At 32.3% G+C, this 15,123-nt stretch overlaps 1 protein-coding gene across 1 annotated transcript in view; it reads right to left on the bottom strand.

Moving 5' to 3' along the window:
• LOC142326929 (uncharacterized) overlaps positions 1–15,123 on the bottom strand; it is a 516,589-nt gene that overhangs the window by 128,686 nt on the left and 372,780 nt on the right. The gene's annotated exons all lie outside the window — the stretch shown is intronic.

Genomic DNA, 15,123 nt, shown 5'->3' with positions numbered 1-15,123 from the left:
GTTTTGTTTTACGGAAACAATATTATTCTGTTCATAAATTTTTAAATAATATTAATTAAAAAAACAAAAAAAAATAAAAAACCCTAAATTTTCTGTATACGTTCAACATGCACAAAAATATCTGCTCAAAATAATTTTCAGTAGCGTCTTCTATTAACGTGAATAATTTTGAATCTTGAATTATTCTGTAGTAAGTGTTTATATTTAAAACGTAACATTATTACATGTTTGTTTTCTCCAGCCAGTTTTCCAACTACTGCCGGGTCTGGGTGTGTGTGTATATTAGACTAGCAATTGCAATCACCGCTATCGTTTGCCAGGCTTGACCTAGCTGCAGTATAAGTGTAAATATACCGGCAAAAATGTAATTTTGAATACACTCAGGTCGACCGCTCCCGATATGTGTGGTTAATTGAAACCCAACCTCCAAAGAACAAACAAAGGGCCAAATTCTGTAATGACGCAGATAGAAGTGGCCATTGTTTTACGTGCAGTAAGGCCGGCCATATACTTAAAGATTGTAAGTAGAATCCTCGATGTACATCCTGCAAGTTGTACGGTCATGTACAACTCGTCGAGGTCGAGGATGCAAGACGAGTCTGCGTCAGGAGTTGTGACTTCACAGTAACGTCATGGTGTCTTTGAGGGACAGCTTCACCCGGGAAGAGGGAGGTTTTTGGTATTCCACCTTTAATGATCGGGTGAGGACTTTTTGGAGATGCCATTGGTGGAACGTAAGACTATAGTCACCGCATGCAAAAAGACCGAGTCCCGGCTGCCTGAGCGGGGCCTTGCGTCCTTCTCCGAGGTAGTTTGAGGCGAAGACACCTACGGAGCTGAGTTTATGCTTAATTGCCTGTTCGGCTCCTGGGGGCGGGGAAACTACAGATATATAAAAAAAATCTCCAAAGAACACCGATATTCACAGTCTAGCATTCAAATCCATATAAAAAGCAACCGCCTTTAAAAGGCCTCGAACCTTAGAACTCTAGGTTTGAAAATCAGTTGATTATATGGTGACGAGTTTAACCACTGGACTAACCCAGTGGGTTTAACATTATTTCGTTATTTGTACGTGATTTAAATAAACAAATAATTACGTTAAAATTTTCATCTATTATCATAGAAGTATCTGTTTTTTTTCTTTAAAGTCTGTTAAAATATTAAAGGCTAAAATAATAATTTCCTTTACACAATAATTTTATCTCTTTTTTTTTAATTACAACACTGAGTTTTCATGTAATTTTATTATTTTCAGTAATCCCTGATCCGTTAATTATTTATGAAGCCTCTTCTTTCTTTAATGATAGTAAAGCTGCAGATTTATTTTTATTTAAAAAAAATCCTTTATTTTAATAAGCTGTGTGCTTGTTGGTAGTGTATGGTAAAAGGGCTAAAATTTTGAATTAGTTAATTACTCAATGAAGCAAGAACGTCGTAGTCCTTCCTATTTAACCCCTACTCATTCCTTCTTTCATCATTTTTCTCTCTTTCTATTTTCTCATTCTCCAGGATTATTCCACTTTTCTTTATTCTTAGAGCCTTTAACTCCTTACAAAACCACCTTCTTCCAGTCCAAACTCTGTTCCTTCTTTTTTAGTAACTACACTTTATTTCCTTTCCTCGTTTCTATATTGCAAACCTTAAATTCTCTCTATTGCAATTCTCTTTAACTCCTCTTCTAAAATTAAAGGAATATAAATGCAACTAGATATTTTCAAAAGGAAATTATATTTTTTATCAACAAAGTAATAATATTATTGATTGCAATACAAAGGTTGTAGTAACAAATATTAAATTATTATTATTATTTTTTTTATGAATAAAACGAAATACATATATATGTGTATATAGAAAATTAATTAATCCTTTGAACTATGCAATTTAATTATTTCCATTTTCATATTGTTCATTAATTTACCGTAGGTTATTTAAAAAAAAATATATTAATTATATATGTTACATATTTAATTATATTAATATTGCTTTCAGATTCTCCTCATAATAAAAATACTATTATTATTTAAAAAATGCTGGAAAGTAATGTATACTTTGCAGCATTAGCCGGGAAAGTATGTCTTTCCCGGCTATTAACGATAAAAAATAAGAGTTAAGGGTAAAAAACAAAAAGTAGAATATTTTTTAAAGGTGGGGAATAAATTTGAAGAAAAGCCTTTTCTAAAAATATTCATATTTAGGTTAAGCTTAACAAATTTGCTTAAGTAGAGTTTCCTCTAAATCTAACACCCCTTTTCATAAAGGCTAAAATAAGAAAAAAGAGAATTTTCGAAAATAATATATATTATTTATAAAATAATATATATGTTTAATTAATGTATATAATGTCTTGATCGGTCGGTAAGGATATGTTTTATTTGATTGTGGAATCGATTTTAGAACGGTTGCCCTATTTTTTCAACGAAATTGTAGAAAACGACACAACTGATCTATGTCTATATAATGAGTTGAAAATAAAACATGAAGTGAATCTTTTAAAAACGTAAAATAAATTTTAAAAAATATACAAAAAAGTAGCCACAACCTACTATTCAATTTTTCTTTTTCTATTGTTTCCAATATTGAAATCGCCACTAAATTAAAAATAGATAACTACTAAGATTGAAACTCTTAATTTGGCAGCAGCTTAAAAAATTAAATATTTTTAAAAAATTAATTTTTAATTTTCAGTACTATTTTGTAGATGGTATTTACTTTTATTTGTTTTTTATTTCTATTAAAGAAAACATGTAAACCTTCAAAAGCGCTTTCTTCAAGAACATTTAACGTTTAAATTACGTTTCCATTACCGTTTGTAAGGAAAGGGAGAATCGTAAAAAGTAAGAAAGAATACAGTGAGACAATTTAATGGGACTCCAACCGAGAGTGAGCTAAGACTGTATAGAAGACGAGAATAAGTATAATTTTTTAATTCAAAATTTCCTACCAATTTTCTTGAGTTTTCACTCAAAAATGTTTTGAATATCAAGCTAATGTTTTGAATGAATTCAAGCTATGAATTTAATTTATTTTAAAACAATCTCTCTCTATAAATAAAAACATTTAAAATATCTTTGAATCGTTATCAGGAAAGTTAAAACTGTAAAAACTAGAAGACCTTCCTCTACAAAATATGTAAGCCAGCAAATCGCTCAATTTTTTTAAAGAAAAAACTTGAAGGACTTGAAGGTAAAAGAAAAAATGTGATGTGGTCACCACATGACTTCCTTGTACGTCTATTAAATTACATATATATATATATATTTGTTGCACTTCAATTAAACTTATTTCTTATTAGTGAGATACGATCCTCCAATTCTTTAATAAAAGTGGTCAGTTACACAAGTGCTAAAATATTAGTTTTTATTAACATTAAATATTTATTCAATTAATAATTCAACAATTTTACCTGGAATATTAAGTTGCAGTCCCTTGATTACTCTTTAAATAAATTGTTTACCAAATAATCCAATAATAAAAACTGATTATTCTACACCATAAGATCAAAATTAATATTATTAACCAGTATTCATGAGTTTACTAAACGGAGTAGTTTAATTATTATTAACTTGTATTTATACAACACACCAGAAATCGTGTGCATATTACGCACAAGAGAAAAAAATTTCAACAATCACTTTAAATTGAATACAATTCAAAAATGTTTTTTATTTTTCTTTCAAATAATTAAATAAAATGATTTTTTGAGAATAAATAAACAATTTTTATAAAAATTTGCTAACAAAATTAAAAAATAATACGATCGTAATTATAATTTTCAATTAATATGAAATAATCAGATGTTTCACCAAATCCATTACATACATATACACCTATGTAATAATTCCTATTAAATTAGATATACACATTTTTAAAAGTACATAACATTTTATTTTACTAATATTTTTTTTTTATTATCATTGAATTATTATTTATTATAAAATGTTTGCTACAATCACGGGTTAATAATTATTAAATCAATATAATTAAATTAAAAAAAAAAGAATTAAAAAACAAAAAGGTGATGAGGTGTGATTCAAACCGATCTGCGTTCGCTTTAAGATCCAAATATTTCATTAATTAAAATTTTAAATTGCAGTCAAAAAGGGAGGGGGATCTTTTTTGAGTTACATACGCGCATATGTACGTACAGACGTCACGTCGAAACTAATCAAAATGGATTCAGGGATGTTTAAAATGGATATTTCCGTTGAAATCTGAAAACTGAAATTTTTCGCCATCACAATACTTCCTTTACTTTGTAGGAGGAAGTAAAAATTATTGGTGGATTTGCGAAACTCCTCTTTTTTTAAATTATAAAAATTTTAATTTATTTAAAATTTAAAAAAATATATAACGGAAATACTCTTCTTTTTTTTCAATTTTTTCCTATCTTTTTGTTTCTGAGGTTGTTTTCATATTTCCGTACAAAATCGGGCTTTTCTCAATGTACTATTAAAATATTTAATATTACGCATATTTTCAAAACATATTTTCTTAATCTTCTCGATCATTAAAAAAAAAAAACAAACAACAAATAGGTTAAAGAAAATAAAAAAAGACTTTGGGACATATTGGAAATACCTTCTCGATAGTAATAATTCATGATTTCTGGTGTTCATTGAAACAGAGAAATTAATAATAGATTAAGTTAAAGGTCGATTGAGAACATTTTTTTTTGTACTGATTGTACCTATCACAATAAATTATGATGGAAAATTTAGTTTTATACTTTATGATAGTTTTTACATAATTTAATTATTAGATTTCTTTTTGTAGATTTCAGTTTGTTAAATTCAGTACAAAATGAGAAAATGTTATTCTTCATAGAACGGCTAACAGGGTTTGTTTTATTAAATGACATGCTAGAAAGAAAATTGAAAATAACTATATCTGAACAAAAAAAAAAAGTGTTAAATAAATATATATATATTATTGAAATGGTATAGATTCCAAATTTGAATTCGTTCAAGGCGAAATAAATCTTACTATTTAAAAAAAAAAATAATATGCCGTTCAAAAGTGATGCTTAAAGTCAGAGTAGATAAAAAAGTATTTGTTTGCTGCATTTCTAGTTTCATATGATTGCCTGTAATTGGTAGAAATGAATTTATGTTTCAATTTTTTCATAATATTAAGAATTGTTTGATCACAAATTACAACGTAAATCTGCACAGTACTCTAAAATTAGAATATCACGTTTATGTCAAGCGGTATAATATCATTTGTATCGATTCAAATGAAACGTGTCTAACTAGATGCACGTTTGCCCCTTTGTCAGCGCTCATTGAACTTAATTTCGGATGAAAGGTTAGATGGAACAACGGTCACCGGATAGTGCCTCATGAATGTAACAGTAATATTCCCTTTTCTGTATTTCCGTTTGTGCAATATATGCAAATATGGAAACACCAATTTTGGTCCAGCTGGAGTTTATACGAGATAGCTTCTCTTGTATCAAACATACATAAAGGTTGTAATGATAATTTTTTTTTACATTTTTTCGTTAGCTTATTCTTAATGGAACTTAAAATTCTACCAATAATTACCAGTGAATACAATATTTTGAATAAATTAAAAAAGAATAATAACTTTTATAAATTAAGTAGACGATAGTTTTATGAAATTCAACGATTGTTTCTTTTTGAATTATTAAAAAAATACTTCAACGCATTTATACAGGTCATTCACAGGAACCGGATGTTTTTAAAGTGGGTTGTACTCGGGCGTTCGTGGTGGGAGGGGCACGTGGCTGGTGTTTGACGTTTCCTTTGTTCATAGCATTTACATTTTAGTCGTTGAGATGGAGCCGTGGACGCTAGACCAACGCCTGTACGCGTATGACAGTTTTGTGCGAAATGACGAATCCGTAACTGCTGTTCAGCGAGATTTCCGCCGTCAGTTTAATATCCGTCGTAATGCAAGTCTCCCTTCTCGTAACACAATATTGCGACGGGTAAACAACCTTCGAACAAGCGGTTCAATATTGAAGAAAAAACCACCGGGTCCCCGACGAACTGCTAGCACTCCGGAGAACATCGAACAAGTAAGGGAAGCCATTGTCAGAAGCCCACGCCGCTCTATTCAGAGGCATTCAGCAGCGTTTCAAATGAGCACAAGTACGGTAAGACGAATTCTGCATATAGACCTACATTTCCATCCTTACAAGATAGCCGTCGTGCAGCAGTTAAAAGAGCAAGATTTCACGCAGCGATTACAACTTTGTCGACAAATGCTTACCGTTTTTCAAGAAAATGAAAATTTGTTATTGTTAATGAGCGACGAAGCCCATTTTCATCTGAATGGCTTCGTCAACAAACAGAATTGCCGGTATCGGGCAGAAAGAAACCCACATCAGCTTCACGAGACACCACTTCATAGCCCAAAGGTGACTGTCTGGTGTGCAATAGGAAAGGTCGGTGTTATTGGACCATATTTTTTGAAGAAAATGACGCTGCCGTAACTGTAACAGCTGATCGTTACATTGCGATGTTGAATACGTTTTTCATCCCTGAGTTACGAAACCGGGGAATCGATTTTCAAAACGTGTTATTCCAGCAGGATGGAGCTACAGCGCACACAGCGAGGTCAACGATGGCTGTCCTCCGTAACTGGTTTCCGGGACGGATCGTTTCCAGATTCGGCGACATTCCTTGGCCCCCTCGGTCCCCCGACTTGAGTAGTTGTGATTTTTTTCTGTGGGGGTTTCTGAAATCGCGTTTGTACGGCAATAAACCGCGAACATTGGAGGACCTAAAGGTCGCGATTCGTCATCACGTCACCCAGATTGATGTAGACATGGTGCAAAGAATTGAGGCCGGTTACCGTGAAAGGCTACAACAATGTATTGCCCAAAATGGAATCACTTGCCGGATATAATTTTTCGTTCATGAATAAGTAACAAATGCTTTGATTTAACAAGTGTTTCAGTACCAATAAAACTTTTTTAAAGTAAGTATTCAATTTTTTATGATTATTTTAAAAACATCCGGTTCCCGTGAATGACCCTGAGTTATGTAGCGTTGATTTATCCGTTGAAAATTTTAAACAATTCGCTTAAAACTCTGCAGTTTACTTCAAAACAGTTTTCCAGTCACATATTTTTTCCTTTAGAAGGCAAAGCTTATTCTTGTATTTAGTATACAATATGAATTTTTATTGGTTATTATCCGGGATGAGAAGAAATAGATTGGAGAGGACTACCAACATCCCCAACACAATCTCTTCTATATACAATCTACGGCAATGATTGAGTTTTTTGAAACATCTTTTTTTCATGAAATGTAACGCTATATAGGTGTATACGTTACAAGGGGATATCTAATAATAAAGTGATACAAACCTGAAATTCATTGTCTTATTATTAGAGAAGGCATTGAAAATAAAGCCATTATTAGGGCAAATATTTTCTTCTCCTATCTTCTCACTTTATATGTCTATTTAGAGATCTCTTCTTTTTTGATTTACAACTTTTCCGAGGAACTTTTTTTAACAAACTAGAATCTCTTTCTCGAAATTACTTCAACAATATCTGCTTCTCTGTTTACCGTATGAATTTGTATTTGTTTTCTTAATGAATTTGAATTGATCTATTTTTTAGTCACACGACCACATCCATAAAAAAAAATTATAAACTTTCTTGAATGAAGACGGTCTCTTAAGAAACGTACGAAATGTTCATTTCTACAGTTATTTTCGGCATTGCTTTCTAAAAATAAATTGGTTTGTTATAGAAAGAACTTAATATTACATAAATATGAAGCCCGTTCTCGGCTTCTTATCCGGAGGTCCCGGGTTCGAGTCCCGTTTAGTTGTGGCATTATTCATACGCTAAAAAAATTAATTTCCATATTCCACGGACAAGCTTCAAGCTTATATGGTGAGATCATCAGGCAAAAAAAAAAGTAAAAAAATGTGTTCTCAATAAGAAGAAAATTAAATCATCAGGATAGTATTTTGACGCATCATTCTAATTTCACCACTTACTGGACAATTTAGGTTCAATAAACTACAAAACGAAATCGTAAAAAACGACTCCAATTAATAATAATAATAAATATTTTATTTCTTCTAATACAAAAAATTAAAAAAACTGAATGAACTACCAATACAATCTAAACGTTACAGTTGTATGAAGAAAAAAATATCTACTGCGTGCAAAGGGTAAAACGTAAACCCAAAATCTGTACGCAGGAGTTCAACTCTATATAATACAATTTAATCAACAAAAATGGTAAAAATGAAATTAATTTAAAAAAAATTACAAATTGCGTTTAAAATGCATAAAACATACATGAAAAATACCTAATGTAATACTAAAATGAAAACAATATATATAATCCAAAAAAAATTTCAATGAAATTTTAAACCGTACGGTAAGAGTCTCGCAGTTATCATTTCTTCCGCTCACAAAACAAAAATTTCCGTAATATTAATAAAACTGTTTTTAACAAAATGATACTGATATCAAAAAAGGTAAGACACTACATTTCTATTATCAAAATCTGTTATTAATTTAGAATACTGCTTAAAAAAAAAAAATGTAATAGACAATGGAAAATAAAAAATAATAGATGATACAAAATGTTTAATCGTTCCATATAATAAGAAAAAAAAATAGAAAAAATTGTTACAAAACATTTACCGGCCCGATTTCATTTATTAAACAACGAATAGTCGTAACAATTGTATTACTTCTGTAAATGTGATTAGTATTACAAAATTTCAAAAAATTGTTTTTGTTGATAGTCATATTCATGTCATACCATATTTTTCCTTTTTTAATAAAACTAGTATATTGACCTTCATGAATCGAAGATCCGTGATGTATTATTACACTTATTACTTTGTATGTAACCCTCGATTTTATCGTTAAATTCAATTTTACCAATCGAATTTATTTCTGTTTTATTTATTCCTTTTTTAATAAAATCTCTTGTATACTAAAAATTTTATTTTTTTTTAAAGAAGTGATGGGAATTAAAAAAATTGTTTCATGTTCAGTATTTTCATTTACAAAAGAGCATTTACTATTAAAACAAGCTGTAGTATATTTTCTTTTAAATTTATTTTTTTAAGTACATTATCAAATTTACGCTACCTAGTACTATCAAGTACCGCTATCTATTGCGCGATTCGTAAAGTCACCGTAAAAAAATGAATAAAATGACCTATTCGAGTCCCGCGGTTCATCAAATGGAAAAAAAAATTGTGTAATAACAAAATAAGAGGTATTTTTTGAAAGCATCCTTTATTACAAATCTAATTGAACTGAAATTTAATGTTTTCATGCTTACTTTTTAATTTTTTCCCCATTTTCATTTATTTTTTAGGTTATGTCATGTTTAGAACTGTAAACATAGTTTGTTGTCCTCGTCGTCTGCGGTCACCCGGTTAGTCTAGTGGTGAACGCATTTTCCCAAATCAGGTGATTTGGAAGTCTAGAATTCCAGCATTCAAGTCCTAGTAAAGGCAGTTACTTTTATACGGATTTGAATACTAGATCGTGGATGCCGGTGTTCTTTGGTGGTTGGATTTCAATTAACCACACATCTCAGGAATGGTCGAACTGAGACTGAACAAGACTACATTTTATTTACACTCATATGACAAGGTGCATTGTCATGATGCAGCATTCAGTCGTCTTTGATGGCTGGACTCACGCAGGCAACTCTTTTCCGCAGTCTTTCAAGAATTTCTCGGTAAACATATTGATTTACAATCTGTTCTGTAGTTAAAACCGTCTTACAGACAATGCCATTAACATGATTTTGATTTGATGCACAGTTTCACAATGCAAGTCTCAATTAATAAGTTTTTGGAAAAGAAAAACATTCCTGTAGTTTCTCAACCATCTTATTCACCTGACTTGAGTCCTTGCGACTTTTTTAAGTTTCCGACTTTAAAAAAACACCTCAAAGGACACGATTTTGAAACTGTAGAAAACAAAAAAAAAATTAACCGACCATATGAAGGATTCCGGTTGCTAAGTTTCAACATTGCTATGAAGAGTGGGAAAACCGTTTGAAGCGTTGCGTGGCTTCCCAAGGGAACTATTTCGAATGTGATAGAGCCCACGTTTAATTGGATTGTAAATAAAAGGTTTTTCTGAACCAGTCTCATTACTTTATTTAGAGGCCTCGTATATTAACAATTTGTCCCTGTAGAAAGAGTTTTACTTTATGTGAATTTTCGGTTGGCAGTTTGTTTGTTCTAATTAAGTATAATATGTTTAATTAATTTAATATTAAACGATGAATGAATTTTCGATCTACGAAATGTAGATTTTACACACATATTGAAATACAATTTTATTTTATAACAATACTACTACTGTTATTTATAAATTTATTAAATTGACGTTTACATAAGGTTTTATATATAAAGTAAAATGAATTTGAAAAAGAGAAACAAATATTTTTACGTCACTAATTAATTAAGATGTTTTAAAAATTCTATGTTTTATACTTTTTATGGTGACGGTATTTTATATTCTCTGAATTTAATCTCCAATTTAAGCTAATTGCATTTTAGAGTTAACCAGCTTTTACCTTTTATCATGTATATATGCTGATTTATATGTGTATATATATATACATATGTAGGTAATAGAAAATAAAAAAAAATCTTTTAAATATTATTCCAGATAAAATTTTAATAGATTTAATTACATAAAGTTAGAGTTTTAACTAAATTCGTAAAATCGGATTAATGTAATACAATGATAATGAAATATGTCATAAAGGAGTATTTTCTTAATTAGCAAAATCCTTAAATTCTATTACATGTGATATTATAATCACTTACGGGCTCTAAAAGGATTAGCATCAATTTTAGTAACTAATTTATAGAAAGTTCTCAATTCGACTTGTGTGCGGATATTTTAGGTAGATTTCATAAAAAAAGTACCTATTGCAATGGGTACCATAATTAGTCTTCCGGAAAATTTCCCTCAGACCCCAAAACCACCGTCAGTTCAAAAGTCTATATATATATATATATTTAACTACCGTAATTTTGAGCCAATCACTTTCAAACTAATACATAAAATATAACGGCCCAAAATATCGGCCGAATTCGTTAATGGGCAAATTCGGACCATTGGGGTGGAAATGGCTTTTTCGAAAAAAAAAAATATCGCTAATACTTTCTTATTAAGTAAAATACCGAATTTGTTTAAAGTACCTACTATTTTTTGAATAAGGACCTAAACTCTATCTAAGTAAATTTTTTTTATATCACCAACCATTGGCCCAGGGAGTCGAAAAAATGGGGTTTAAAGACAAAAAAAAAAATCATACCGCCTTTAATAGGCGCAGTATCGAATCGATTTAAAGTGAAGTAAATCAAATTAGAATAACAAGTTTGAGTATGCTTTCGAGGTCAGAAACTTAATTAAAGATAACGTCAACTTGTCTTTCTCAATCTCTCTCTCTCTCATAAAATATTAAAATCGTGTAAATTTGCCTACTTGATAATTATGATTATAAGTGAACAAATATTATTTATTTTAATTATTATTTATATAAATGGCTTGAAAACTGTTTAACTTGGTTAAAAAAAAATACTATTTAAAAAAATAATCTTTTTTACAGATTTTTTATTCCCGTTATACCTGTAGTTGTTATAGCAGCATATATCGTTATAGCCGGGAAAACAAAATTAAAATAAAGACATGCTTTGATGTAGATGTTAAATACTTTATTTTTTATTTTCAACGTTTATTATGGATTAATGATTTACGAATAGTTTATTCACTATATCTAAAAAAATAAAAAATGGTTACATTATTTTCCTTGATTATTTTACATGATTTTTCTGTCCACCCAAAATTCGTAAGATTTTAAAATAAATTTAAGCTAATTTAATTTATATTTTACGAGTTTTATCAGATTAATTAAAACGTATTTTAATTAATGCTTTACATTAATCGTTAAATAAACTAAGGATAATTTTTTTACATAAGGTAATAAATTGGCAACAATTGATAAAAATGTTAGTTTTTTTCTACATATTTAATCGAAGCGAATTTTTTTTCGTCTGTAATCTCTTCGCCCACCAAAGCCGGAACCGCAATTACGCATTAACTCAGCTCCGAAGGGTGCCTTCGCCTCAAACTACCTCGGTACAGGGCGCTAGGCCTCACCAAGGTAGCCGGGACTCGGTCTTGTGTTACATACCATGCCTCTAGTGAGGGAACCCCAAGGGATTCCCCCGCCAGGACTTCGATCTTGACGTCTAATCTCTAATGGGTAACCCTGGAGGGATTCCTCACCGGGACTACGTTCTTGCATTTCCCCCCAATGGCTTTTGCAAGGGAGCCCACACGACCATTAGTGGTGGGACATCTGAGCCTTTCATCTCCCGAATGGGGCTGTCCCCTACACACACCGCATCTTAGTTGTGAAAAATCCAGCGTGTTCATGATGTGGGCGAACTCGCCTTACATTCACCGCCCACAGGCGCAATTTCATGCAATTTGCATGTGAAACACCGAGGCTCCTGCATACAGACTTTTCGCAAGTGGCCAGGCTCGCCACAAGTAAAGCAGTAGCCGCTGCGATCTGGTCCGAGAGACAATTTGGCCCTGTCGCTCGGCTTCCAGCACCGAAAACATAACTCATCAAAGGTGAGCCTCATCACCCGGCAGGCGACCTTCCCATTTCGAATTCTCCCATCGGATAGAAGCTTGTCCCTCAAGATGGGCTGCATGGATAGCATATCTAGTGAGACCGACTCCCCTGTAACCTGCCTAGTTCCTTTAGGAACTCGCCCTTCGTAGTGAGTACGTCCACGTCCTTAACAATATAATGGACCTTCCGGCCGCCTCTTCCCGTCAGAGCCGTAGTGGCATCCTCTACCTTTTCGGCGATGTCCTTGCTCAGCTGTTCAGTGGCACCACTATCAGCTCGCAGCCGGAGATGTAGATCCTCCTCCTACCCCTTTCGTGCAGTGTAGACCCCGATCTCACCCAGCGACACTGCCCCCTTGACGGATCAAAGGAGGTCAGCGTAGGTCTTACCTTCTGCCCTAATCACCATCGTTGTTGTCGGTGGACCCGTGGGTGGTTTTTTGCTCTTTAACAACGATGCCGGTGGTACTCGTGAATGACACACATAATGTTTCTTCTCCTCCCGCTTACACATGTACTCTACAGAACACCGTGCCTAAGCCGACCCGAGCGCCCACACTCAAAAGGAGACTACTGGATACTGTCTATCTTGCGGTACGGACCTGCAAATGACCGAGGTCACCTCGCAGTCCCCAACTGCCGAATCAACCACTAAAGCATAGTCAGTCCGGCTCACACCAATTTTACATCCATTGTTCCCTGCGTATAAATTCCGTGCAGTGGACTGCTCCATAAGGACCTGGCCCGCCTTCAATTTTCCGGCTCGGACCAGGTCCCGAATACATGGAGCCTTACGGAACACCGGTGCGTGATGCGGGTGTTTGACGAGAACTAATTTGAAATAATTAAAACAATATACTATGTATATATATATATATATAATATTGTATTGTATAAAAAACGAAGGACCTTACCGAGATCTTCGTAGCAGTCTGGTAGCGTATTCACCTTTAATTAGAATAATTCAGGATTTAAAACCCAGGCAGGATTCGATTATTTTATATCACACACATTTTCTCTAATATAACCAACCATACTTTATTTTGTTAAATAATTAAACTAATTTTAATTACTTGTAATTATTAAAATATCGAATTTTTCCGAGAAAAAGAAATCAAAAAATAAACTCTTTTTGCATAATGACCAGTAAATTTTGGCTTTGTCAACATAACCCAACGTATTACAATTAATTATAATGTGCTGTCCAAAAACAGTTAATATATATATATATGTTTTAAGACTGTTAGAAAAATTAATAATATATATATATATTAGAATAGTTATACACATAAATAAGTATAGAAATCTTAGTATATCTTTTGTTGATTTGACCTGTTTAATATTGATCTTATTCCATCCAATCTAACTCGGAACAATTTGACTTCAATCAGCTGAGTGAAGCTACTAATCTTATTTACAATGCCCTTTTTTGTGATCCATTGGGGACAATTTGTTTTTTGTTTTTTTAGGAACATCTGAGCGGCCAGCTGCTATTCAACGTTTCTAACTAATTACACGCATTTACGCATCCCCTTTGTACACAATAATAATTGCGCATTGAATATCGGCTTGTGTGTAGAGGGACAGGAAATAACAGAAAAAGAAAAAAAAATTACCACAGCGTCCGTGATCAATATATCTATAGACACACATAATGAAAATATAAACCTCCTTTTCTTTATTATACATAAAACAATATTTATATAAGTTAATTATTAAAAAAACTTGATTAATAAATTAAACTAATTTATATAAATACAAAACGGTTGGGCCCTTCTTCGCTCGCGCTCGTTTCGAATGAGTTGTGAAACTACTTACGCTAGCTTCGCTCACAATTGCCGTCTAGTCAACGTGCTCCGCGCAATGGCCCCTGCAGACCTCGCTTCGGTCGCCATTCCCGCAGAGCTCTCTTTGCTCCCGGGGTCGGCCGCGGGGATTTCTGGGACCGAACCCAGGGCTGCAGAGTTCGTCATTCCCGTCCAGCCAGATGGCTCTGCCCCCTGGACCCTCGTAGTATTCGTTATCTTCATGGTTGTGAGAATAATGCTGATAGACAACAATTAAAATATTTTATAGAAACCTGAAATTGAACTGTTAACTATGATAACTAAAGTACACACAACTTTGACGACGAAAAATTCATAACTTATTTAGTTGCTATGGTGACAAAAATACAGTAATGAATTAATTATTTTTCTTTTAATAACCATTTTTACTTCAAAATTTCATTCCCGAGGGGCCTAGGGCTTAAAAATTTCCCTGAAATAACACGAATGTATCCTGCAAATTTGAAAGCAATCGGACTCTCGTGGTGCGAAACTGACAATCTTTCGACTTTATACGAATATAAGATTACTATTGTTTTAGTTTAATTTTCAGAATAAAAAAAAGGTAATTTTTACGTTTGAAAAAATTCTACTTTAAATTTCTAAATTAATGAATCGTTGGTTTATGCCGATATAATGTTAGTTATCCAGTTGGTCTGCAGCACGCAG

The sequence above is a fragment of the Lycorma delicatula genome, chromosome 6 (genome assembly GCF_047948215.1).
Source record: "Lycorma delicatula isolate Av1 chromosome 6, ASM4794821v1, whole genome shotgun sequence".
Classification (NCBI taxonomy): Eukaryota; Metazoa; Arthropoda; class Insecta; order Hemiptera; family Fulgoridae; genus Lycorma; species Lycorma delicatula.
Note: the sequence above shows the minus strand (reverse complement) of the source record. Positions and strands in the feature narration are given on the sequence as shown.